This window comes from Bufo gargarizans, chromosome 8 (genome assembly GCF_014858855.1).
Source record: "Bufo gargarizans isolate SCDJY-AF-19 chromosome 8, ASM1485885v1, whole genome shotgun sequence".
In the NCBI taxonomy this organism is placed as follows: Eukaryota; Metazoa; Chordata; class Amphibia; order Anura; family Bufonidae; genus Bufo; species Bufo gargarizans.
This window is the reverse complement of record NC_058087.1, coordinates 35,663,478-35,690,149: the sequence shown is the minus strand read 5'-3', so window position 1 is coordinate 35,690,149 and position 26,672 is coordinate 35,663,478. Positions and strand designations below refer to the sequence as shown.

At 43.4% G+C, this 26,672-nt stretch overlaps 1 protein-coding gene across 1 annotated transcript in view; it reads left to right on the top strand.

The window, feature by feature from the left end:
• Positions 1–16,623: 16,623 nt before the first annotated feature.
• RAPGEF4 (Rap guanine nucleotide exchange factor 4) overlaps positions 16,624–26,672 on the top strand; it is a 198,720-nt gene continuing 188,671 nt past the window's right edge. Inside the window, exon 1 of the mRNA XM_044303173.1 lies at positions 16,624–16,861. The gene's annotated coding sequence lies outside the window, so the exon portion shown is untranslated. The remainder of the gene's footprint in view (positions 16,862–26,672) is intronic.

Genomic DNA, 26,672 nt, shown 5'->3' with positions numbered 1-26,672 from the left:
ACCCCTCCCATCTGGTTTCCCTCTTCTTTTTAAAAAAATTGATTAAATTAATATATTTATGCTGATATGTAACAGCTGATGGCAATCGGCGGCATTTACACTTACATGCTCATTATGTTATTTCACTGTATCATTTTTTGATTATGTATCACATTAAGTGGTGTATCATCATCTGCAATATCTATATGGTTGTATGAATTATTGTAATTATGTTTGCACATTCTTTTTATCACATTATTTTCATGAATTGTTTGACTCCACCCCTTAATCATGTCACCTATTTATATGATATGTTTCACTTATGTCTTTATGCTTGAGAAAGGCTCAGGATTTTGAGCCGAAACGTCGCCTCTTGTGCCACTGTGGCTGAATAAAATTTTTTGAATATATTTTTCTACTGGATGTGCTGTCCATTTCTACATATATATATATATATATATATATATATATATATATATATATATATATATATATATATATATATATAGTGCGGCATAGGCTATGAAAAAACTCTTGTCTATGCTTTGTGTATACCTGTTTAAATTGATGTGCCATCTTGATTCCTCCTTCCTCTCTGATTTGGTTTCTGTAATGCAGCCGACGTTTTCCATTATGCCTCTGGCTTTGCAGAGACTGAGCTGGCAAAGTCTCATCACACTGCACTGCTTTGAGCCCTATCTAAGAGCATCTAGTGACAGATCAGTGACAAAGAACTTTTGTCCCCTAACTCTTCTCTGTGTATCCTATGTGATACAGCTTCTGCTTCTCGCCTCTGCCTCCTGCTTTCTCCCTGTCAGCTGTTAAAAGCAGGAGGCAGGGGGAGTAGTGTGAAGATGCATCTGGAGGAAATTCTGCGCACTGCTTAGACAGACAAGAAATATGAGTCGGGAGTTTTAAAACTAATCATTGTTTGAGCAAAAATTGTATCTTTATCAGCACTCTATGTATGGAGGGACATACAGAGAAACATGTAAGTTGAGGAGTGGTGGTGTCTGAGAGATGCCAGGATAAATTAATAAATTATGCAATCCTGTAACATACACTGATCAAAAATATAAACGCAACACTTTTGGTTTTGCTCCCATTTTGCATGAGCTGAACTCAAAGATCTGAAACATTTTCTACATACACAAAAGACCCATTACTCTCAAATATTGTTCACAAATCTGTCTAAATCTGTGTTAGTGAGCACTTCTCCTTTGCCGAGATATTCCATCCCACCTCACAGGTGTGGCATATCAAGGTGCTGATTAGACGGCATGAATATTGCACAGGTGTGCCTTAGACTGCCCACAATAAAAGACCTCTCTGAAATGTGCAGTTTGATCACACAGCACAATGCCACAGATGTTGCAACGTTTGAGGGACTTTGCAATTGGCATGCTGACTGCAGGAATGTCTACCAGAGCTTTTTCCTGTGCAATGAATGTTCATTTCTCTACCATAGGCCGCCTCCAAAGGCGTTTTAGAGAATTTGGCGGTACATCCAACCGGCCTCACAACTGCAGACCACGTGTAACCACACCAGCCCAGGACCTCCACATCCAGCATGTTCACCTCCATGATCGTCTGAGACCAGCCACCCGGACAGCTGAAGCAACAATTGGTTTGCATAACCAAAGAATTTCTGCACAAACTGTCAGAAACCGTCTCAGGGAAGCTCATCTGCATGCTCGTCGTCCTCATCGGGGTCTGGATCTGACTGCAGTTCACCGTCGTAACCGATTTGAGTGGGCAAATGCTCAGATTCGGAGTCGTTCTGTTCACAGATGAGTCCCAGTTTTCACTGTTCAGGGCAGATGGCAGACGGCGTGTGTGGCGTCGCGTGGGTGAGCGGTTTGCTGATGTCAATGTTGCGGATCGAGTGGCCCATGGTGGCGGTGGGGTTATGGTATCGGCAGGCGTATGTTATGGACAACGAACACAGGTGCATTTTATATATTTTTTTCAATATAATTTTTATAGAATTTTTTTTCCGGATCACATGATCAGTACAAAAAAGAATAATACTTATGGTATAGGATAATGATTCATTATCAGTGTATACAGAGTATAATAATAAGAACATAACAATATATCCCCGTCCCACCCCCCTCCCCACTCTCTCTATCTCTTTCCCCAAATCTTTCAATACTATCTCAGTCTACCTTAAAGGGAGTCTGTCACCACATTTCAGCATATTAGACCGATCAAATAGGGTTATATGATCCACCCAGAACTTAAAAACGGTACCTTTGTTGTAGAAAACGGACTTTTCTTTTAGCCGAAAATGAACTTATAAGGTTATGTTAATGAGCCCTCTCAAGTGCCCAGGGCGGTCTCTCAATCCTCGGAGCCCCAGGCAGCACCTCCTAAACGGCTCATAACCCCGCCCTCCACGCGCCTCTGCCCCCGCCCGTTTACTCCTCTCCCCTGTCCTTTTCTACTGCGGCTGTGCGGTCCAAAGCGTAGCGGGCGCATGCGCAATGCGATGCCCGCTCCTGGCAGGGCATCACAATACCTACTGCGCATGCGCCCGCTACGATTTGGACCGCACAGCCGCAGTAGAAAAGGACAGGGAAGGGGAGTAAACGGGCGGGGTTATGAGCCGTTTAGGAGGTGCTGCCTGGGCTCCGAGGATTGAGAGGCCGCCCTGGGCACTTGAGAGGGCTCATTAACATAACCTTATAAGTTCATTTTCGGCTAAAAGAAAAGTCCGTTTTCTACAACAAAGGTACCGTTTTTAAGTTCTGGGTGGATCATATAACCCTATTTGATCGGTCTAATATGCTGAAATGTGGTGACAGACTCCCTTTAAGGTTCCCTAATGTATTTGCGTTTTTTCTTTTTAAGTACCATTCTGAGGAGGTAAATGGCTTCATCACCATCCGCAGTTCCGAGTTTGAGAATACCTTAATGAAGCTTTCCCATCGTTTAAAGAGGGAATCTATTTGTTTCCTTCTGAGTTGTTCCGCCTCCACTTTCTCTAAGTCAAAACATGACTTTGCGTGAGTAAATACTTCAGACATCGTCGGCACTTGGGGGTGTAGCCAATGTCTGAGTATGCAGCGCTTCGCCGCTAGGTGCATTTTATTGATGGCATTTTGAATACACAGTGATACTGTTATGAGATTCTTAGGCCCATTGTTGTGCCATTCATCCATGACCATCACCTCATGTTGCAGCATGATAATGCACGGCCCCATATTGCAAGGATCTGTACACAACTCCTGGAAGCTGAAAACATCCCAGTTCTTGCATGGCCAGCATACTCACCGGATATGTCACCCATTGAGCATGTTTGGGATGCTCTGGATCAGCGTGTATGACAGCGTGTTCCCGTTCCTGCCAATATTCTGCAACTTCACACAGCTATTGAAGATGAGTGAACTAGCGGCGGAGATGTGTTGCACTGCGTGAGGCAAATGGTGACTGTTTTTTTGACCCCCGCCCCCCCCAAGTAAGGCAAAACTGTGCACATTTCAGAATGGCCTTTTATCGTGGGCAGTCTAAGGCACACCTGTGCAATATTCATGCTGTCTAATCAGCACCTTGATATGCCACACCTGTGAGGTGGGATGGATTATCTCGGCAAAGGAGAAGTTCTCACTAACATTTGAGAATAATGGGTCTTTTGTGTATGTAGAATATGTTTCAGATCTTTGAGTTCAGCTCATTCAAAATGGGAGCAAAACCAAAAGTGTTGCGTTTATATATTTTTGTTCAGTGTAGTTTGTAAGGCTGAAAAAAGACCTGTCCATCCAGTTCGGCCTGTTATTCTGCAAGTTGCTCCAGAGGAAGGTAAAAAACCCTGTGAGGTAGAAGCCAATTTTCTTCATTTTAGGGGGAAAAATTCCTTCCCGACTCCAATCAGGCAATCAGAATAACTCCCTGGATCAACGACCCCTCTCTAGTAGCTATAGCCTGTAATATTATTACACTCCAGAAATACATCCAGGCCCCTTTGAACTCTTTTATGGTTCAATTTGTTTTTATTGAAAACCATATGCATGTGGATATACGCAACATGAGAAAGTTACATTGGGCATATGCAATATGCGAAAATTACAAAATTACATATTACATCAGCATAACGGAAATAGGTTCTACACTCATCAATACCAGATGAATGGGTTGAGAGGGGGGGGAGACAAGACAAAGGATCCAGGGGGGAGGAAGAGGAGGGGAGGAGGGAAGGAAGGGGAAGGGATCGATCTAGTAATCCATACACAATACAATTGCAGTCAGACTAGACAGGATACTTTAGGTAGCATGACCTGAGGACAACCAAACAGAGAAACCTGGGGATGCACGGAACTGGTACCAGGCCTCCCATTGTTTAAAGTGAGCAACTCCAAGACCCTGGTCTTCTGCACCCAGCTCTTCCAGGCGTGCCAAGGAATCTAAAGCACCCACCCAAGTGACTCTGAGGGGGCTATCTGAAGATCTCCAAGCTCTGGGAATTATTTGGCGCATTGCTATGACAAAAAATCTAAGGATACCCTTCCTAACTATCCTAATTCTGCCCGGGAAAACTGAAAGGAGAGCTATCTGGGGCGACATAGGAACATGGATTTTGTATAGATATTCGTATAGCTTGAAGATGTCGTTCCATAGAGTTGCTACTCCCGTACACTCCCACCAGATGTGCAACATAGTGCCCCTATCTTTCGAACACCTCCAGCACGTGTCTGACACCGAGGGATAGAACTGGTTAAGTTTGACCGGAGTCCTATACCACCTAGACCAGATCTTATAATTGAGTTCCTGAATCTTACAGGAGATCGAAGACTTATGGATGAAAAGGAGAGACCTCTTCCATTGATCAGGTGTAAGAGGATATCCCAGTTCAGATTCCCATGAAAGCATAATTTTCTTAGTCGGGGCCGGGAATTCTTCTGTGTCATCCCCGATCTCTCCCGAGTTCAGAATGGCATATATAAGAGAAATAGAATGCCCAGGAGCAGAAGTAGCTAGGCATAATTTCTCAAAATCAGATAGTGAGGACTGTAGTTGTATACCGGGTGCCAGAGATCCAGTGAAACTGCGTAATTGTAAGTAAGTGAAACCATCGCCCAGGTGAGTCAGGGATGATATGGCCTAAATCCTTAAAATCTTTAATCCCTCCGGTCAAATATATATCTTTGACCCTGATCTGGGGCCTACAGTGTAAGCCGAGAGTCGGTAGAGCTAACAGTGTGGCCGGAATCAACGGATGACCAGATATGTTTGTGAGAGGGCCAGGGATTGTAGCCAACCTGGTCGTGGAGGCAAACTTGTTCCAAATGTGTACTAGAGAAGATAAGAAAGGTGATAACCTTTGAATAGGTATCCGGGCCAGTGTATTTGTCGGAAACCAGAAAACGCTTGGGATAAGGCCAGGAGCTAGAGCGTGTTCTAATTCAACCCAGAGCTTCCCCTCAAGATTATGGGTTAGGTCAATTACGCAATTGGCGACCGCCGCTCTGTAGTACGATAGGAAGTCAGGCAAACCCGTGCCCCCATGTTCCCTGGACCTGACCATAAGATTGTAGCTCAACCTAGCTTTGGATCTACCCCATATAAAACGGGAGGCAAGTTTCCTAAGACGCGCAAAGTAAGAGGCTGGGATCCGACAGGGGATTGTCTGGAATAAATAAAGAAGTCTGGGCAGGAAGTCCATTTTTAAGGCGTTTATTCTACCGAACCACGAAATATTTAAAGCAGACCAAGTTTGTAAGTTATCTTCAATGGTGCGAAGTATAGTGAGGTAGTTGAGCTTGAACAAGTGGGAAGTGTCAGACGAGACATAAGTTCCCAGGTGTTTAAGCTTACTTGGGGCCCATTTAAAAGTGAATGCGTCTTTGAGTGCAGTAACCTCTCGAGAGGGGAGAGAGATATTTAAAAGTTCAGACTTTTGGACATTGACCTTGAAGTTGGACAACGTCCCAAAAATCCGAAATTCCTTCAATACCGAGGGGAGACCAATTCTAGGGGCTGTTAAGTACATCAAGAGATCGTCAGCAAACAGTGACAGTTTATGTTCTATATTGCCAATGTGCAGGCCTCTAATTGCATCATTGGCTCGTAAGGCATTCGCTAGGGATTCCATCCCTTTGAACTCTTTTAGTGAACTCACCATCACCACCTCCTCAGGAAGAGCGTTCCATAGTCTCACTGCCCTTACCGTAAAGAATCATCTTCTATGTTTGTGCAGAACAGGAAGTTAGCCATACAGGAGAGACATATCTCTGCACTGGTGGTAAGACTGTATTCATATGACCCAGGTGCCCATAATTAGAGTTCAAAATCTGTATGGAACTGATCTAGGATGAAACAAATTGCACAACTAGAATATTACTTCTGAGATAACATTATATGTTAAAAATTTTTTAGAGTGCTTCATGACATGTCATGTTACAAGGATCTACAAAATGAGACAAAAACGAATAGAGAGGATAATTTACTATCAGAAATAAACCAGTTTTCTGATCAAAGCGCAAAGGTTATTTGCGTTCGTAATTAGCGACTTTTCCCAGCTTACGCCAGGTGTAAAAAAATAAATCAGGGCGTTTTTTGGGCGGGGAAGGGGACGAGCAGGCAGACCAGTTTCATTCATAATTTTCTACGCCTGTTTTAGGCTTATAAAATGGTCTAAATTTAAGCCAGCAAGGAAGCTGGCTTACAGTTGTGGTGGATGCGCCGAAGTTATATAGAGGCCAGCGCCTGTATGTAACTTCGGCGGATCCAGCGCAAAGGTTTATTAAGACCCCCAAAATGTGCACATAACTCAAATGTCATGTAAATGTAAAAAAATGATTGCAAACAAATCTGTTCTCTCATCCTCTCTACGCTCATGTTTCGCTCTGCGTCATACTATGGGGTCACTCCACACTGGAAGCAATGCTTAATATTTAATACAGTATCCCCAATGATACATCCCACAAATGAGACATTGGTGACATAGAAGTCTGCGAGTGCCGTATTATTTCTCCCTACAACATACAGGCTGTACGTAGCTGTAATACGAACATGAGGTCTAGAGCTAACCATATATGCATATGTAAGGCTACAGTACTTTAACACTCGCGTTTTGGCTTTCCGTTTGTGAGATCCGTTCAGGGCTCTCACAAGCGGTCCAAAACTGATCAGTTTTGCCCTAATGCATTCTGAATGGATAAGAATCCGCTCAGAATGCATCAGTTTGCCTCCGTTCAGTCACCATTCCGCTCTGGAGGCGGACACCAAAACGCTGCCTACAGCGTTTTGATGTCCGCCTGACGAAGCGGAGCCAAACGGATTCATCCTGGCACACAATGTAAGTCATTGTGGACAGATCCGTTTTCTCTGACACAATCTGGTACAATAGAAAACGGATCCGTCCCCCGTTGACTTTCAATGGTGTTAAAGACTGATCCGTCATGGCTATAGAAGGCATAATACAACCGGATCCGTTCATTTGCAGTTGTATTATTGTAACAGAAGCGCTTTTGCAGATCCATGACGGATCTTTAAAAAACGCTAGTGTTAAAGTAGTCTAATACGTTCAGTAATTATTACTGCTGCGGTTTGCGTTCATAACACCAGAGATCTCCTCATGTTATTACGATATGTATAATATGTCCAAATCAAACCACGACAGAAAACTGAAATCGTCTCCTAATCCCTTAAAGGGAATATATTTAATTAGAAAAATGGCCTAATGCTTAAAGAGCATCTGTCAACATGATCAACTCTATTAAACCAGGCATACTGCCTGGAGGGGTTAATCATGGTGAATTAAATATGCTGCGATTAGGTGTACTATTGCAATGAAATTCTTACTTTTATTTTTATGCAATTGAGGTGCTTAGAGCACCGAGGGCTCAACTGAATCCTCGGAGCCGGGCTTTAGCTCTTCCTCTCGCTCTCATACCCTAATTGACAAGGCCAGACATCCTCATTGTTCGGATACCTGACCCTGAAATCTTGTGCTAATGCCAGTGAGGAAATTGATACTTTAGCACTTGCCAGTTCAGCTCTCAGGGCAAGGAGAGCTCCATTGGATCAACTGCGCAGGTGCCAATTGAACTCTCGCTAGCGCGTCCTAAGAACACTCTCAGAGACTGTAGCTGTCATTTTGTGAGGAAAAATGTGGTTCCAGAATGTGAAAAAAGCAGCAGTACCGTTAATGAGCAGGGCACCAGGTACGCTGACTATATACATTTGCCATGTATAATCAAATTTTTACTGTTGACTAAAAGATTGTGATAAGAGCATTTGGACATCTAGTTGGTTATCTTCCATCACTCGCCTTCATACATTTACTGTTGTGGTATATAGGGCTCACTTTCTTTTTAAATTTTTGTATCAAATATTTCATTTTATTTCACACTGTATGCTGTAACATCAGGATAATGATCGGGGTGATCTCTAGGACTTCCAATAAACAAAAAAAGCAGATATTAGAGGTTTTCTTGACAGCTAAATGTTCTCATGGATTAGAGTGTACTGTCTGCAAAGACATTAAGGCGTACATTTACTAATATCGGCGATTAAGACGCTGGTCTTAGTCCATGTACGTTGCCGCTTGATGTGCCTAAGTTATGTAGAGGTGTTAGCTTTACCGCATTCGGCCGCAAATGCCCTTTGCGACCAAATTTGTGACAAAAGTACGCCCAAAAAGTGGCATACTTCCCATAATAAATGACTCCCTAACTAGCTTGACTACCTTATTTACAGGGCCGCATCTGCCATGTGGTGAGATACTCATGTCACCTCAGGCGATGGCCAACCTGCCTCTGAGGGGCGGCAGTTTACAGCGGGGCACAGGTGCCTATGGCTTTCATCCCTGTCATTTAGCCTCAATGTCTGCAGACCACTAGGCCTGAGTCCTATGAGGTAGTAGAATGGCATTGGGTCTCAAGCAGCATGATAATGTGGCCACGAATGCCTGCGTCCTTGTGCAGGTGTTAATGATCACTTTATCGCACCGCTTTAGACCTGGTGCAGGAGGTTACAGGGGGGCAATAAAGGGGTATTACAGGGGAAGTAAAGGCCTGTTGTAATACAAGGGGCATTAAGAAGCCATTATAATAAAGGGGATAATAAATAGGCCATTATAATAAAGGGGGGCAGTAAAGAGGGCATTATAATACGGGGCCATGATTTCGGAATGTGACTATCCCTTCATACACCAATATTGTTTTACCAAGGTTGAGTTAGTGATGAGTTAGTTCTCATCATTCACCTGGATTTCCAGCTTTTAACACGTATTATAAATCTATCCACCTCTTATTTTTTTTCCTTGCCTCCTCCCTTTTGCCTTTTTATGTCTCCCCCATTGTTTTGCTTTTCCTATTACTACCAGAATTGTGCTTCTTATGGGTCTTCATATTTATACATAGCCTCATTGTTTCAATGACCCCAGACCTTCTAATGAACCTAGTTTTACCCTTTATGTTTATGATCGTTACCTAGATAAAATATCTTGGATATTGCAATCACCGATCCATTTTTTTTAGGTAGATGTTTTTGTTCATCGTATGGCTGTTCTTTACAAAATGAAAATTGGTTTTAAAATAATGCACTGGGCAGTATAATAGGGCATTAAAACAGGCATTATTATACAGGGGGCACTACAGGAGGGACATTATAATATAGGGGCACTGGGGGACGTTATAACACAAGGGGCACTAAAGCGCATTATAACTACAGGGGGCAATATAAATACTAGGGGCACTACAGTTGGGCCTTATAAATACTAGGGCTACTACAGGTTGCATGCCAATTCAAGAAGGATATTGTAGGGGCCCTTATAGATCAGCCGTATTACTACTGGGGTGTCTTATAGAGGGTTCTTGATTCTGCTGGGGGCACTATGGTGGCATTATTACTACTGGGGTACTGTGGGCACTTTATTGTTGGGTGTAGGAGATGTACATGTAAAAATGTAAGATATTTTTTAAGATGATTTGCTAAATTGCTTCATTTTTCTTAATTGAAGATACTTAGAACTAGTGAGCAAAATACCGTAGTCGTAATTTCTTAATATATATATAAAAAAAATCTTACTCCTGTGTTATAATTGTTATATATAGATCTATATTCCCGTGGCCAGACCTTCCACTTCTGTCCTTTTTGGCAGCTCAGTGTTATCTTAAGGACACAGCGATTTTCTAGCCAATAATCAAAGCCCTTCTTTAATTTTCTTACCTGTGATAAGAAAATAAAACATTCATACTGTATGCAATATTCTCTAAATATTGTGGGGAATCATTCATGACACGCAGAATCTCTGATTTTCCCTTTCTTGCATTGCTCTCCAGCATGCTTTGCAGAGCATAACTTTTGAACAATCCAACAAGCATAAGGAGGAAGAAAGGTGACAACTGCTCTGGGCAGATTCCTGGATCAGTAAAATTTTGTTTTTCAACCAAGTTGAATTTTTTGCAATATTATGAATAGAAAATATACTGTTACCTGAGTGGGCTACAGTATGAATATGATGGCCGGCGGTGGATGGCCTAAGTCAGTGATGGCTAACCTCCGGCAGTCCAGCTGTGGTGAAACTACGACTCCCAGCATGCTCCATTCAATTCTATAGAGTTCTGAGAACAGCCAAAGCAAGTGTACATCTTGGGAGTTGTAGTTTTACCACAGCGGGAGCGCCAGAGGTTAGCCATCACAGGTCAAAGTTATGTAGAGTCCGGCGCTTCTACATAACTTAGACGCATAAAGCGACAGCGCAGGGGTATTAACCCCTTGGTGACCACGGGCATTTTTAAAAAATTGCATTCCAAGAGCTTTAACTTTATTTTTTTCATCAATGTACTTGTATGAGGTCTAATTTTTTGCAGGACAAGTTATAGTTTTTAATGCACCATTTTAAGTACAGTCGTGGCCAAAAGTTTTGAGAATTACATAAATATTGGAAATTGGAAAATTTGCTGCTTTAAGTTTTTATAATAGCAATTTGCATATACTCCAGAATGTTATGAAGAGTGATCAGGTGAATTGCATAGTCCTTCTTTGCCATGAAAATTTACTTAATCCCCAAAAAACCTTTCCACTGCATTTCATTGCTGTCATTAAAGGACCTGCTGCTGATTTCATTTCAGTAATCGTCTTGTTAACTCAGGTGAGAATGTTGACTAGCACAAGGCTGGAGATAATTATGTCAGGCTGATTGGTTTAAAATGGCAGACTTGACCTGTTAAAAGGAGGGTGATGCTTGAAATCAATGTTTTTCCATTGTTAACCATGGTGACCTGCAAAGAAACGCGTGCAGCCATCATTGCGTTGCATAAAAAAGGCTTCACAGGCAAGGATATTGTGGCTACTAAGATTGCACCTCAATCAACAATTTATAGGATCATCAAGAACTTCAAGGAAAGAGGTTCAATTCTTGTTAAGAATGAAGGTCAAAGGTTCAATTCTTGTTAAGAATGCTTCAGGGCGTCCAAGAAAGTCCAGCAAGGGCTAGGATTGTCTCCTAAAGAGGATTCAGCAGCGGGATCAGAGTGCCACCAGTGCAGAGCTTGCTCAGGAATAGCAGCAGGCAGGTGTGAGCGCATCTGCACGCACAGTGAGGCGAAGACTTTTGGAAGATGGCCTGGTGTCAAGAAGGGCAGCAAAGAAGCCACTTCTCTCCAAAAAAAACACCAGGGACAGATTGATCTTCTGCAGAAAATATGGTGAATGGACTGCTGAGGACTGGGGCAAAGTCATATTCTCCGATGAAGCCTCTTTCCGATTGTTTGGGGCATCAGGAAAAAGGCCTGTCCAGAGAAGAAAAGGTGAGCGCTACCATCAGTCCTGTGTCATGCCAACAGTAAAGCATCCTGAGACCATTCATGTGTGGGGTTGCTTCTCATCCAAGGGAGTGGGCTCACTCACAATTTTGCCCCAAAACACAGCCATGAATAAAGAATGGTACCAAAACACCCTCCAACAGCAACTTCTTCCAACAATCCAACAACAGTTTGGTGAAGAACAATGCATTTTCTAGCACGATGGAGCACCGTGCCATAAGGCAAAAGTGATAACTAAGTGGCTCAGGGACCAAAACGTTGACATTTTGGGTCCATGGCCTGGAAACTCCCCCTCAAGAGGCGGGTGGACAAACAAAAATCCACTAATTCTGACAAACTCCAAGAAGTGATTATGAAAGAATGGGTTGCTATCAGTCAGGAATTGGCCCAGAAGTTGATTGAGAGCATGCCCAGTCGAATTGCAGAGGTCCTGAAAAAGAAGGGCCAACACTGCAAATACTGACTCTTTGCATAAATGTTATGTAATTGTCGATAAAAGCCTTTGAAATGTATGAAGTGCGTGTAATTATATTTCACTACATCACAGAAACAACTGAAACAAAGATCTAAAAGCAGTTTAGCAGCGAACTTTGTGAAAACTAATATTTGTGTCATTCTCAAAACTTTTGGCCACGACTGTACATGTAATGATTGATTACGTCAGTAAAAATGTGTATTAGTGGTCACTAAGGGGTTAAGACTGCCTTCTAAAACGCTGCTCTCAATAAATGACCCCATACAGTTGCAAGAAAAAGTATGTGAACCCTTTGGAATGATATGGATTTCTGCACAAATTGGTCATAAAATGTGATCTGATCTTCATCTAAGTCACAACAATAGACAATCACAGTCTGCTTAAACTAATAGCACACAAATAATTAAATGTTACCATGTTTTTATTGAACACACCATGTAAACATTCACAGTGCAGGTGGAAAAAGTATATGAACCCCTAGACCACGGGTGTCAAACACAAGGCCCGCGGGCCGAATCCGGCCCGCCAGACCTCGTCATGTGGCCCGCGTAGCAGACAGTGTTTGTCCGACCTAAGCTTAGCTGCTGTCACTCACTGCGGCAGCCGGGCCGGGTGATCAGCTGAGCGCAGCCAGCGCTCCTCCCAAGCCTCCCCGAGTCCCTCCCCTCCCTCCCTCCCTCCTCTAGTCTACACAGTCACTACACAGTGAATGATTCCAGGCAGCGCAGCTGCTCACTCACTGTGTTCAGTCTCCGGTCTCCAGTCTTTGCTCCTCCTCGCTCCTCCCAGACTAGTCCCTCCCTCCTCCTCTCTGATAAGGAAGTCAGGTCCATACAGGAAGTGACATCAGAGAGAGAGGCAGGGAGGGAGAATTGAAATCATTCTTCTCCTCTCCAGTCCAGCTCCAGCGCCCAAGTAGTGCCCACTGTGCCCTGCCTGCAGACAGTGCAGCAGTGTTTTTTCTAAAAAGGTATAAATATAAAACATTTGAAGTGTATTGTAACAGTGTCACCCCACTAAAGTCTAAGTTTTTGGCTACTTATAATCCTTAACTGCGATTTATCAATACATAATGTTATATATCATTTTGGTTCAGTAGATTCTCCTAAAAACATACCCGTATTTTTCGCCGTATAAGACGCACTTTTTCCCCCCCAAAAGTGGGGGGAAAATAGCAGTGCGTCTTATACGGCGAATGCAGCTTATTTTGCGATTTGCGAATTTTCGTGCGAATTGGCGCAAATTATTTTGCGATTTTCAATGATACACCCGCCGCGATGCCGCGCGGCGGGTGTATCAGCTGTGAGGGAGGAGGGGCTGGGGGCCGGCGTCTGCTTTTATAATGACAGCGGGGCCCGTGCAGTGACTATTCTACTACACGGGCCCCGCTCACTGTATAATCGTATGTCTAATAGTAAATAGTTATGTACATAATCGCATAATGAGCGGAGTACTTACTACTACAAACGCTCGCCGAGAGGAGGGAGGAGGCAGGCTGGGAGGACGGGCGCTGGCAGTGTGTGAGTCATACGTCACGCGCCTGCGCCGCTCACTTTATGAATGAAGCAGGCGGCGTGGGCGCATGACGTATGACTCACGCTGCCAGCGCCTGTCCTCCCGGCCTGCCTCCTCCCTCCTCTCGGCGAGCGATTGTAGTTGAAAGTACCGGTAATACACAGCGCTCCTTATGCGATTATATACATACGGCAACCATTAACTATTAGAGATACGATTATACAGTGAGCGGGGCCCGTGTAGTAGAATACAGTCACTGCACGGGCCCCGCTGTCATTATAAAAGCAGATGCCGGCCCCCGGCCCTTTGAGGGTGACCAAACTGCTGATGCGGCCCCCGATGAATTTGAGTTTGACACCCCTGCCCTAGACTAGTGACATCTCTAAGAGCTAATTGGAGTGAGGTGTCAGCCAACTGGAGTCCAATCAATGAGATGAGTTTGGAGGTGTTGGTTACAGCTGCCCTGCCCTATAAAAAACACACACCAGTTCTGGGTTTGCTTTTCACAAAAAGCATTGCCTGATGTGAATGATGCCTCACACAAAAGAGCTCTCAGAAGACCTACGATTAAGAACTGTTGTTAGTATAAAGCTGGAAAGGGTTATAAAAGTATCTCTAAAAGCCTTGCTGTTCATCAGTCCACGGTAAGACAAATTGTCTATAAATGGAGAAAGTTCAGCATTGCTGCTACTCTCCCTAGGAGTGGCCGTCCTGTAAAAATGACTGCAAGAGCACAGCGCAGACTGCTCAATGAGGTGAAGAAGAATCCTAGAGTGTCAGCTAAAGACTTACAAAAGTCTCTGGCATATGCTAACATCCCTGTTAGCGAATCTACGATACGTAAAGCACTAAACAAGAATGGATTTCATGGGAGGATACCACAGAGGATGTTCCACAGCAGTACTGACAAAATATTCTGTGGACAGATGAAACCAAAGTTGAGTTGTATGGAAGAAACACACAACACTATGTGTGGAGAAAAAGAGGCACAGCACACAAACCTCAAAACCTCATCCCAACTGTGAAGTATGGTGGTGGGGGCATCATGGTTTGGGGCTGCTTTGCTGCGTCAGGGCCTGGACAGATTGCTATCATCGAAGGAAAAATGTATTCCCAAGTTTATCAAGACATTTTGCAGGAGAGCTTAAGGCCATCTGTCCACCAGCTGAAGCTCAACAGAAGATGGGTGTTGCAACAGGACGACCCAAAGCATAGAAGTAAATCAACAGAATGGCTTAAACAGAAGAAAATACGTCTTCTGAAGTGGCCCAGTCAGAGTCCTGACCTCAACCCGATTGAGATGCTGTGGCATGACCTCAAGAAAGCGATTCACACCAGACATCCCAAGAATATTGCTGAACTGAAACAGTTCTGTAAAGAGGAATGGTCAAGAATTACTCCTGACCGTTGTGCACGTCTGATCTGCAACTACAGGAAACGTTTGGTTGAAGTTATTGCTGCCAAAAGAGGTTCAACCAGTTATTAAATCCAAGGGTTCACATACTTTTTCCACCTGCGCTGTGAATGTTTACATGGTGTGTTCAATAAAAACATGGTAACATTTAATTCTTTGTGTGCTATTAGTTTAAGCAGACTGTGATTGTCTATTGTTGTGACTTAGATGAAGATCAGATCACATTTTATGACCAATTTGTGCCGAAATCCATATCATTCCAAAGGGTTCACAAACTTTTTCTTGCAACTGTATATGTCAGTGTTGTTTTAGTACTGTATGTTCAGTAGGTATTATTTAGGCCTTGTATGGCGGTATTACTTTGCTACTTAGTGGTTGTATTATTTGAGAAATGTATATAAATGTTATTTGGCATTGAATGTCAGTATTTTGGTGCAACCAGGTAAAAAAAATCTGGGTGGAATTTTTTTTTTTTTATTGCCAATTAATTCCATGCTATAAGATCACATTACTGTCGGATTGTCTGGACTCCATTAGGCAGCAGTATGGGTTTATAGCTGGCGGCTCATTTTATTTGGAGATAGTAGTGGGTACGAGTTATGAAGAGTGTGGAGTCTGCTCTTAATAGATGGTCCCATTTTGCTTGCAGCCAGATGGCAGGAGATTAGAACCCTTACTGCTGGATATATATATATATATATATATATATATATATATATATATATATATATATATATAAGGAAAGTCCGCAGCACTCCTTTAAATAAAAAAGTGTAGTTTATTCACACATGTCAGACAACGTTTCGGTCCTCTCACAGGACCTTTTTCAAGTCAAGTCTCACTTGACTTGAAAAAGGTCCTGTGAGAGGACCGAAACGTTGTCTGACATGTGTGAATAAACTACACTTTTTTATTTAAAGGAGTGCTGCGGACTTTCCTTTTCTACTGAATTTGTCCCATGTCGAGGGACCGCCGCGGGCACCTGCACAGTTATATTTGCACTGAAGGGAGTGCTGCCTGAATCTTTCCATGGATCTATATATATATAATTTATTTATTTATTTTTTGGGGGGGGGGGGAGTGCATAGATGAACCTTACTGCACACCACACTTAAAAAAACAAAACAAAAAAAACTCGACTTGTGTTTGATCTACCTACTCTGCGCATTGTATGGAAAGGAACAGGAAAAAGACAATGCCCTGGTAGTAGCAGTTTGTGGTTTTATGTACATGTTGCACAGGAACAGACGGTTTAAAAGCCCATATTTGCATCTGATAACATCTACAGAAGAGTAGAGATCTGACATACAGGGGAAAAAAAGCAGTCCCGAGGGACCCTGCCTCTGTGTGCGGCTGCTGCTGTTCACAGTCAGATAGGAAGGGGAGGATCAGCATAATACAGTGTAGCATCCTGACCAGGAGTGTCTGTTCAGAGATTGCTCTATAGAGGAAGCCCTGGAAAGAATGTGCCGCCTGGTTTTTCGGAGGCACTGAGGAAGCGCACAGCTGGATACATAAGCAGAGGCTGCATTGTTAATCGGCTCTTGAAAGACAAGACTGTCAAAATCAGTAATATTCGCATGCATGGCAGAGGGAAAACCTGCTTCAGCCTGACCATGTGCCTGGGTCACAGCTGAGGGAAGAGCAGAGTGAGGAGCTGGACCCCTGGGGCTTTTTATTGAGCCCTACCTATGAAGAGATACTACTGTAAGTTATCATTATTTCTAGCATCTTCTTCTTTTTCTCTAATGATGGATAGAGGTGTAGCAGAGCTGGACACTGTTTCTTTTCTACACTAACAACCCACCGAGTTGAGATAACTTGTAGATTTGCCTGCAGTCCTATGTAAAACCACAGCTAACAGATCATGAGTTACGTTGAACTTGGTGATGCTGAAATGACCAGCTCAGCTCTGCTACATCTGCCTGTGCGCAAAATATATATATATATATATATATATATATATATATATATATATATATATATATATATGCCTGATCATAGATAAGTAGGCATTCTCATCAAACTACCATTAACTCTTGATGGCCACAAAATCCAATGCCAGGACTGCAAATAACATAAAAATGTAGTTTGTGGCTTCGCTTTTTATGTTACTTTCTTAACATTCCTAATTAATGAAGTTTATGTTATTTTATTTTTTTGTAGCGGAGGTGAAAGCAGTGGGTACTGATGCAGAAGGAATTTATAGAGCGTTTTAATGTGTAGAAAAGAGTTTGGTAGGCAAGATTGGAAGCTTTAAATAATATATAAGTGATGCTGAAGATGACTGGCGTCTGTGCCTGAGCTGCAGCGAGTGAGTGAAGTGGGTACGGAGTAGATCGGGGTGGATCCTGTAACCAATTATGGTATATTCTATCTATTAGTATAACATTGGCAGGTTCCATAATAGTAAATGCTGCTCTGTGGCCTATAGGTCCACTATCTGTTGATCCCTCATTAATATACAGGGTTAATAACGAGAGCAAATTCTAATACTTGTGAGAGAAGTGCCCTCTCCTCCTGGACCAGTGTCAACTATGATCAGAATGCCAACAAGAGTCCTACATCTCGGTTTCCTCTTAAGAGGGTCATGTGACGGGCAGGGGTCCGGCGTCCCCCTATCTTCTCCTGAGCACCCGGTGCTCCTATAACTTTCTATGTAAATGTTGTTCAGTGTTTTATTTTTCTAATTACTTCAAAAACTTGCAAAATCATTTCCCTCCTGTATTAATTGCAGTGACTGCTGCACCATGTTTTAACATCTTGTTTAGGGCTCATGCACACAAACAATTTTTTGTCTGTTTCCCCTTTTTTTTTTTTTTTTTTTTTTTTTTAGGCCGTATGCGGAACCATTCATTTCAATGCGTCTGCAAAAAAATTGAAATTACTCTGTGTGCATTTCATATCCGTATGTCCGCAAGTCTGTTCCACAAGTCCGTTTTGCGGACGAGGACAAGCATTGTTAAATTGGGTCAGCAAATAAACAAAAACGATGTAAGGCTCCATTTACACGTCCGTTATAACACTCCGTTTCCATTCCGTTTTAAATCGGAACGTTTATCTGGAAAGGTAAAAATACTGACGTGTGAATGGACCCTAAAACACGAACGAAATCTTTTTTTTTTTTTTTGAGGATTCGGGTCTTGTGGACCATAAAATACATACGGTCGTGTGAATGAGCCCTTAGGGTGGTATCACAGTGTTTTTGGGTGTGTTTTTTCCCCAGCATTGATGCTTGTTTTTGGCAAAAAAAAAAAGGAGAAAGCTACTTAAAGATGAAACACAGCACAAATAGTGCATGATTTTTTCCTAATCTTTAGTGTTTTTTTTTTTTTTTTCTTTGATGCACAGAATGTTTTGAGTATACCTGTTTTTCAGGTGTTTTCCCAAAGACTTATATAGAAAACTAAAACTCCTGAAAAAATGCATGACCCCAAAAAAAGAGCGTTTATTACCCCAAAAAACTGCCACAAAAATTGTGTATGAAGGAAGCCTTAAGGCTGAAATCAAACATGCGGTTTTCGGTGTAGTCCTTCCTTTATACTTTTTCTTTTCTGAAAGAGGTTAGTTGGGCTACAGGTATTGATGACCCGTGCTCTGGATAGGTCATCGGTATCAAATCAGTGGTGGTCCAGCACCCGGAATCCCCACAATCGCCTATTTTGGGGTTCCGCGGGGCAGAAGCAGAAGACTCCATACACTGAGTAGTTTCTGGCACCGATGTACTGAGGCTCAGCTCCCAGTCTCTTGAATGGGAGTTGAGTTGTAGTACCCTGGCATGGCCACTACACAGTGTATGGCGCTGTCTGCCTCCATCTCCATACATTGTATAGTTTCTGGAGCTCTGGCAGCCGGAAACAGTGGTACCCCCACCAATCTGATATTAATGACCTGTCCATAGGTGAGCAGTGTCTGTAGCCTGGAGAACACTTTAAAATCACTACTAGCTTTGGCTTAAAAAAACTGTGCCAAAGACTGATTACAAAAATGTAGTATGTGAATCTGGCCTTATTTGTTATGGCTCTTATTGTAAGAAGTGTTTATTCTAGTAATGAATTAGTCCTAACAAACATATGATAGCAAGAAAACAAAATCTAAAAAACAAGATAAAGAAGCCCCCATAGCTCAGCAGTATGGAGCTGTAGGCTCTCCAGGTGCTGCCTTATGTTGCTTCTGTACTATGATGTTCCTATTTAGAAGCAGTGCCGCTTTATGGAGGAACGGTATGGTGCTATAGACTGTTATGGGTTCCGTATTACACCTTCATACAATTTGGAGGTTGTTGGAAGCTGTAATGTGCCAGTGTGAATTAGGCTGGGTTAACTGAATACCACATTTTAATGGGTGGGTTGGATTTGTGCAGCGATTCCCCTCTCCACGGATTTTGCAATGTTAGCAAACAAGGGTGTAGAGAATTAAAGGGGTTTTCCAGGCTCCTGATATTGATGACCTATCCACAGGATACGTCATTGTAGGGAACATGACATGTCAAGTTGAACATGGTGTCTGAGCTGAAGCCTCGGCATGTTATAGAGCAGGAGGAGCTGAGCAGATTGATATCTAGTTTTATGGGAAAAGATTCAGTAAAACTTGTATTTTATTCATTTATGTTCCTGCTTATTCTGAGTTTTGAAGTCCAGGGGGCGGTCCTATCAGTGATTGACAGCCTTCCCACTGTTACTGTGTATACAGAGATAGCTGTCAATCACTGATAGGACCGCCTCCTGGACTTCAAAGTTCAGAATAAGCAGGAATTTAAATCGATGAAATTTCTGTTATACTGAATCTTATTCCAGAAAACGATGTCACTCTGATCAGCTCCTCCTGTTCTATAACATGCTGCCTGCAGATTATTTAGGATTTTCTTGGTTACGGGTTCCCTATCTGATCAGTATGGCTAGGGCTACATGGAAACACTGGTTGCGTGACAGCTGTTGCGGCCAGGATTGCTGAGTAGCGGTGATCCCATTGTATTTCTTGTGACTGTTGCGGCGATCCCCGGTCCGGCCACCACCAAGCGTTCTCCCCTTAGTAGTGAATGGAAGCGCACCGCGCTTCCGCGGCCACCTTTCTTCTTCATCTCTATGGGGCCAATGGAAATAGTCGAGCCACTGATCGGCTATTTTCAGCGGCCCCATAGAAATGAATAGAGGGCGGCTGCACATGCACAGTGCACCCTCCACGACTTTCAGGGCTCCGTTCTTGGTGTAGCAATATGCCCACATTGTCTGAGATGGGAAAACCCCTTTAACATCTGGGATAAGTTTTAGCTGTGATCACAGATGTTTAGCCCTCTGAGCGGAGAGGAGGCTCCCTCTTCACCCGATCCCTCCTCCCCTGTGATTCACTCACGGGGTGCAGATCAGTTGTTATGGCATCCTGCTATCCTAGTGCTCCGACTACCAGAGGCAGGGTGTAATAGGATCACAGATACAATACACTATAATATAGAAGTATTGCAGTGTATTGTACAAGTGATCTTTAAAAAATAAAAGCTAAAATATATTTAAAAAAAAAACACATTTATCATATAAAGAATAGAAATAGTAAATAAAAGTAAGCTTAACTGGTATCGCTGATACCCAAAATATATAAAAAGAAATACAATATCATATTTACTCCTCTGGGTAGGTTGGATGTGAAACTAAAACTAAAAAAAAAAATGGCTTTGCCCTATCTTTTCTAGAGTTTGGAGGGCCAATATCAGGTCTCCACTGCTGTAGCAATATATTGTTCTCCTCTTTTGTATTATCTACAAATTGGAATCTCTGATATCTCAGCCACTGTGCCCAGCGACAGTGCCTGCTAATACGAATAAACTGAAAATAGGCTGTAGCAGATGGATATGCCAGGGCTGGGCAGATAAGCTCAGGCATAAGACAGCATTACATAAAATAATTATAGCTTAAAGGGGAAGTGACGTTGTATCATTAAAATGATATATCTGTGATGGTTGATCTCAGAAATGTAAAGTTTTGTTCCTGGTATCTGTATGTCTTGTCTTGACTGTTTTCACTTGTTCTGCAGCATGAAATTAAGAGTCTGCAGTAAAAAATTCAATTAACACAGACCAAAATATAAACGTTTGTCTACATTGAATGTTCTTTTTCTTGTTAACTTTTACTTCATTTCTGTATCTGCTTAACAAGCTACATGCACACGAACGTTGTTAGTTTCCGTGTCCGTTCCGTTTTTTTTTGTTTTTTTTTGCTAATAGGATGCGGACCCATTCATATGGAGATATATATTTACCGATATTATACATACACTTTGAGTCGTTGTCCTGTTGCAACACCCATCTTCTGTTGAGCTTCAGCTGGTGGACAGATGGCCTTAAGTTCTCCTGCAAAATGTCTTGATAAACTTGGGAATTCTTTTTTCCTTCGATGATAGCAATCCATCCAGGCCCTGACGCAGCAAAGCAGCCCCAAACCATGATGCCCCCACCACCATACTTCACAGTTGGGATGAGGTTTTGATGTTGGTGTGCTGTGCCTCTTTTTCTCCACACATAGTTTTATTCTAGTGAAAGGTCCTCTTTAACTAATGTACATGTATGTCCTTATGAGGTTTTTTTTTTTCTCTATAAGGCTGCATGCACACGACTGTATGTGTTTTGCGGTCCACAAATTGCGTATCCGCAAAAAGAAAAAAAAAACTGATGAAATCCGTATGCCATCCGTTTAATTTTGCGGATCCATTGTAACAATGCCTAAAACGGACAAAAATATGACATGCTCTATTTTTTTTTTCGGAGCTTCGGAACGGACATACTGATGCGGACAGCACACGGTGTGCTGTCTGCATTTTTTTTTGCGAACCCATTGAAGTGAATGGGTCCGCATCCTATTTGCAAAAAATAAAAATAAAAAACTGAACAGAGACGTAAAGGGGTTTTCCAGGATCCGAATATTGGTAACCTATTCTTTGGATAGGTCATTAATATCTGGTTTCTGGGGATCTGATTTCTGTCACCCCCCACTAATTAGCTGTTTCCTGCGGCTCCTGGCGCCTGAGCTACTATTTTGGAAGGAGCCAAAAGCACAGCTGGGTTCATGCCCGGTTACTACAACTTGGCTCCCAATCAAATGAATGGAAGTTTGGAAAACCTCTTTAAAGGAACAGCTTCACTACAACAGCCTATGGTCACTTTCACATGGTCAGTATTCGGTGATTATTTTTCATCGGTATTTGTAAGCCAAAACCAGGAGTTTACAGATTATTTCTTTATACTTTTTCTCTGTAGGTTCCATTCAGGATAGGTCCTCATTATTAGATCGGCGGGGGTCAGAGTCCCGGCACCCCCTGCCAGTCAGCCTCTGCACTCACCTGAGCTATAGGGAGCACAGCTTGCTCCTGACATCTCTCCGAGCACAGCTCCGTACTTAGTATAGTGGCTCTGCTTGGTATTGCAGCTCAGCTCCATTTACTTCTATAGGGGTGAGCTGCAGCTTGGCTATATGACCGCTGTACGGTGACGTCACATTGCCTAGGAAGAGGCTGCGGCGGTCATAGAGCGCCGGCCTCTTTTAACAGCTAATCTGATAGTGATGACCTATCCTGAGTACAGATCAGGAATATTAAAAGATAACCCCTTTAATTATAGAACTCTAAATGGAGGCGATTTGTCTTCAGCCCACCCCATGAGATACATCTGTGTGGGCTTCTTATGGACAGTGGCGGATTACAATAGGGACGTTCGGGTCGGCAGCCCCGGGCCCAGCACCGCTGGGGGGCCCAACGCTGACCCGAACGCCCACATACTGCGGCGGGGCACGGGAGCGCATAGCTCCCTGTCCCGTCGCCGATCACCGGCATTCACCGCATAGGCCTCAGGCCTTGTAGGCCTGAGGCCTATGCGGTAGTGAAATCCCGGCGCAGGCGTGCGTGATGACGTCATCGCGCGCCTGTGACGGGACGCAGCACTGTGACGCGCCTGACTCATCCCGCCCGCCTTCCTCTGCGAGCAAGCGCCTGGCCCTGGACATAGGTAAGTATTTATTTTTTCATTTTTTGTTCATTTTTTATTTTTTTATTTCATTTGCCTATTTGGGGGGGGACACAGGAGGACCTATTAGGGAAGATAAATCGATTACATGGGGGGGAATGTGGGGGCTGTATGGGGCCAAATTATTATGGGAGGGAATACTATGTGGGGGCAAATTACTAGATGGGGCAGTGTGGGGGCAAATTATTATGAGGGAATACTATGTGGGGGCAAATTACTATGTGGGGCAAATTATTATGAGAGGGACTACTATGTGGGGGCAAATCACTAGATGGGGCAGTGTGGGGGAAACTATTGTGTGGGGGCAAATTATTATGGGAGGGACTACTATGTGGGGGCAAATTTCTATCTGGGGGTAGTGTGGGGGAAACTATTGTGTGGGGGTAATTGCTATGTGGGGACTATGTGGGGGCAAATTACTATGTGGGGGAAACTATTGTGTGGGGGCAGTGTGGGGGAAAATGCCATGTGGGGACAGTGTGGGGTAATTTCTATGTGGAGACAGTGTGGGGTAATTTCTATGTGGGGACAGTGTGGGGTAATTTCTATGTGGGGACAGTGTGGGGTAATTGCTATGTGGGGGCAAATTACTATGTGGGGGCAGTGTGGGGAAAACTATTGTGTGGGGGCAAATTATTATGAGAGGGAATACTATGTGGGGACAAATTACTATGTGGGGGCAAATTATTATGAGAGGGACTACTATGTGGGGGCAAATTACTAGATGGGGCAGTGTGGGGGCAAATTACTAGATGGGGCAGTGTGGGGGCAAATTACTAGATGGGGCAGTGTGGGGGCAAATTACTAGATGGGGCAGTGTGGGGGCAAATTGCTATGTGGGGACAAATTACTATATGGGGCAGTGTGGGGGCAAATTACTATGTGGGGGAAACTATTGTGTGGGGGAAATTGCAATTTGGGGACAGTGTGGGGTAATTGCTATGTGGGAAAATTGCTATGTGGGGCAAAATACTATGTGGGGGCAGTGTGGTGGAAATTACTATGTGGGGGCAGTGTGGAGGAAATTACTATGTGGGGGCAGTGTGGTGGAAATTACTATGTGGGGGCAGTGTGGTGGAAATTACTATGTGGGGGCAGTGTGGAGGAAATTACTATGTGGGGGCAGTGTGGAGGAAATTACTATGTGGGGGCAGTGTGGAGGAAATTACTATGTGGGGGCAGTGTGGAGGAAATTACTATGTGGGGGCAGTGTGGAGGAAATTACTATGTGGGGCAGTGTGGGGGAAATTACTATGTGGGGGCAGTGTGGGGCAAATTACTATGTGGGGGCAGTGTGGGGCAAATTACTATGTGGGGGCAGTGTGGGGCAAATTACTGTGTGGGGGCAAACTACTATATGGGGGCAGTGTGGGGCAAATTACTGTGTGGGGGCAAACTACTATATGGGGGCAGTTTGGGGGAAATTACTGTGTGGGGGCAAATTACTATGGGGGATTACTATGTGGGGGCAGTGTGGTGGAAATTACTATATGGGGGTGTTGCTATTGGGGAGGCACTATAGGGGAAATTCTATTATTTCTGGGGACACTATACAGGGATTATTGCCTGGAGCACAATAGAGGGTGGTATTATTACTGGGGGGTCTCTAGGGGACATTATAGCTGCTGTGGACACTATAGGGACATTTGGGGTAATTTATCAAACTGGTGTAATGCAGAACTGGCTTAGTTGCCCATAGCAGCCAATCAGATTCCACCTTTCATATTTGACAGCTCTTTTGGAAATCCAGTTCTACTTGACACCAGTTTGATAAATTACCCCAAATATATCTATCAGGGTCACTATTTTTTCAGCAGTATAGTTCCTGGGGCATTGGGGAGCACAACGGGCACAGTATTGGGGGTGGCAGGATGACACTGTGGGGACACCAGGATAAGGAGGTTGATGGAAAAATTTAGAAATCTAACGTGTCTGTGTTACAAACTGTAGAGACGAGATGCGGCTAAAAGAATTTGCCATGGTGGTCTGGGTCAAATGGAGGAGAAGAGGAAGTAGAAGGTCTACATGACAGGAGATGTCACTGGATGTAACAGGTATGTGGTGCTGTATTCTCCTCCGTGTCTTTTTTATTACAATTATATGTATTTTAAATTTGACGACCAAATTTTTCAGTTTAGGACCCAATTTGGGGTATTTTTTTTTTTTTTGTCTGAAGATGTCATATGGCCTAAGAAAAGACTGTGGCGCTCATAAAGCACCGCAGCCTCTTCATACAAAAAAAAAAAAAAAACAACTAAACTAAAATGGAGGGGGGGGGGGGGGGGGGGGCAAGTTGGGTAGACAGCCCCGGGCCTATCATGCACTTAATCCGCCCCTGCTTATGGAGCACCATGTAATTCTACAGTTATTACTGCAGGAGAAATGTGTGGACCTCCACATCTTCCCCCACCATTTCAAAAGTAGCTGTCTAGTTTTGATAAGTCATAAGTTTAGATTTGTGAGGGTTTGACCGTTGAGACCCCCCCACGATCTCTAGAACGAGGGGAACGAAGCACTCGCTTAGCTAGACACATTTAATAGAAAGTCTATGGGTCCATTTTGCTCCTGTCTCGTGCAGCGGGAAGAAAGAGCGCCCTAAGGCCTCATGCACACGACCGTTGTGTGCATCCGTGGCCGTTGTGCCGGTTTCCGTTTTTTTTTGCGGACCCATTGACTTTCAATGGGTCCGTGGAAAAATCGGAAACTGCACCGTTTGGCAGCCGCATCCGTGATCCGTTTTTCCTGGCCGTGAAAAAAATATGACCTGTCCTATTTTTTTCACGGCCAACGGTTCACGGACCCATTCAAGTCAATGGGTCCGTGAAAATGACGGATGCACACAAGATTGTGATCCGTGTCCGTGATCCGTGTCCGTTTTTTCCTATCATTTCAATGGCAAACTTGACTTAGATTTTTTTTTCATTTTTCATGTCCGTGGATCCTCCAAAAAACAAGGAAGACCCACGGACGAAAAAACGGTCACGGATCACGGACCAACGGAACCCCGTTTTGCGGACAGTGAAAAAATACTGTCGTGTGCATGAGGCCTTAGTGAGTGATTCTCTCCCCTTGTTCTAGAGATCAGTCTAAAATTTTGATATGTCCCTATGACATATCAAATGTTTACTTAAAGTACAGGGCCACTTTACAGCTCCTTGATATAACCGATAGTAATCAGACATACCGCGGTCATTCCTTGCTGCTCCATATTTAGCGTTACACCTCATGGGTTCCTGCAGATCGTCTGCAGCATATAAATAATAAACAGCCTTAAAATATAAGCCTTTGGGCAGTTGTACATATGTGTCAGCCAGAACTAACGTATATTGTGCCCTCAGGAAGCTGAACATACTGATGACCCGTTTGCAGTATTATTTTGCTGTGAATTGCAGACACTATGCTGTACATTGAGGTTAATACATCATCCAGGAACTGACGCTGTTCTCTCTTCCTGTTTAGTGCATTGCTAGTAACGTAGAAGAGCTCAATATAAACCCGCCTGTACATACT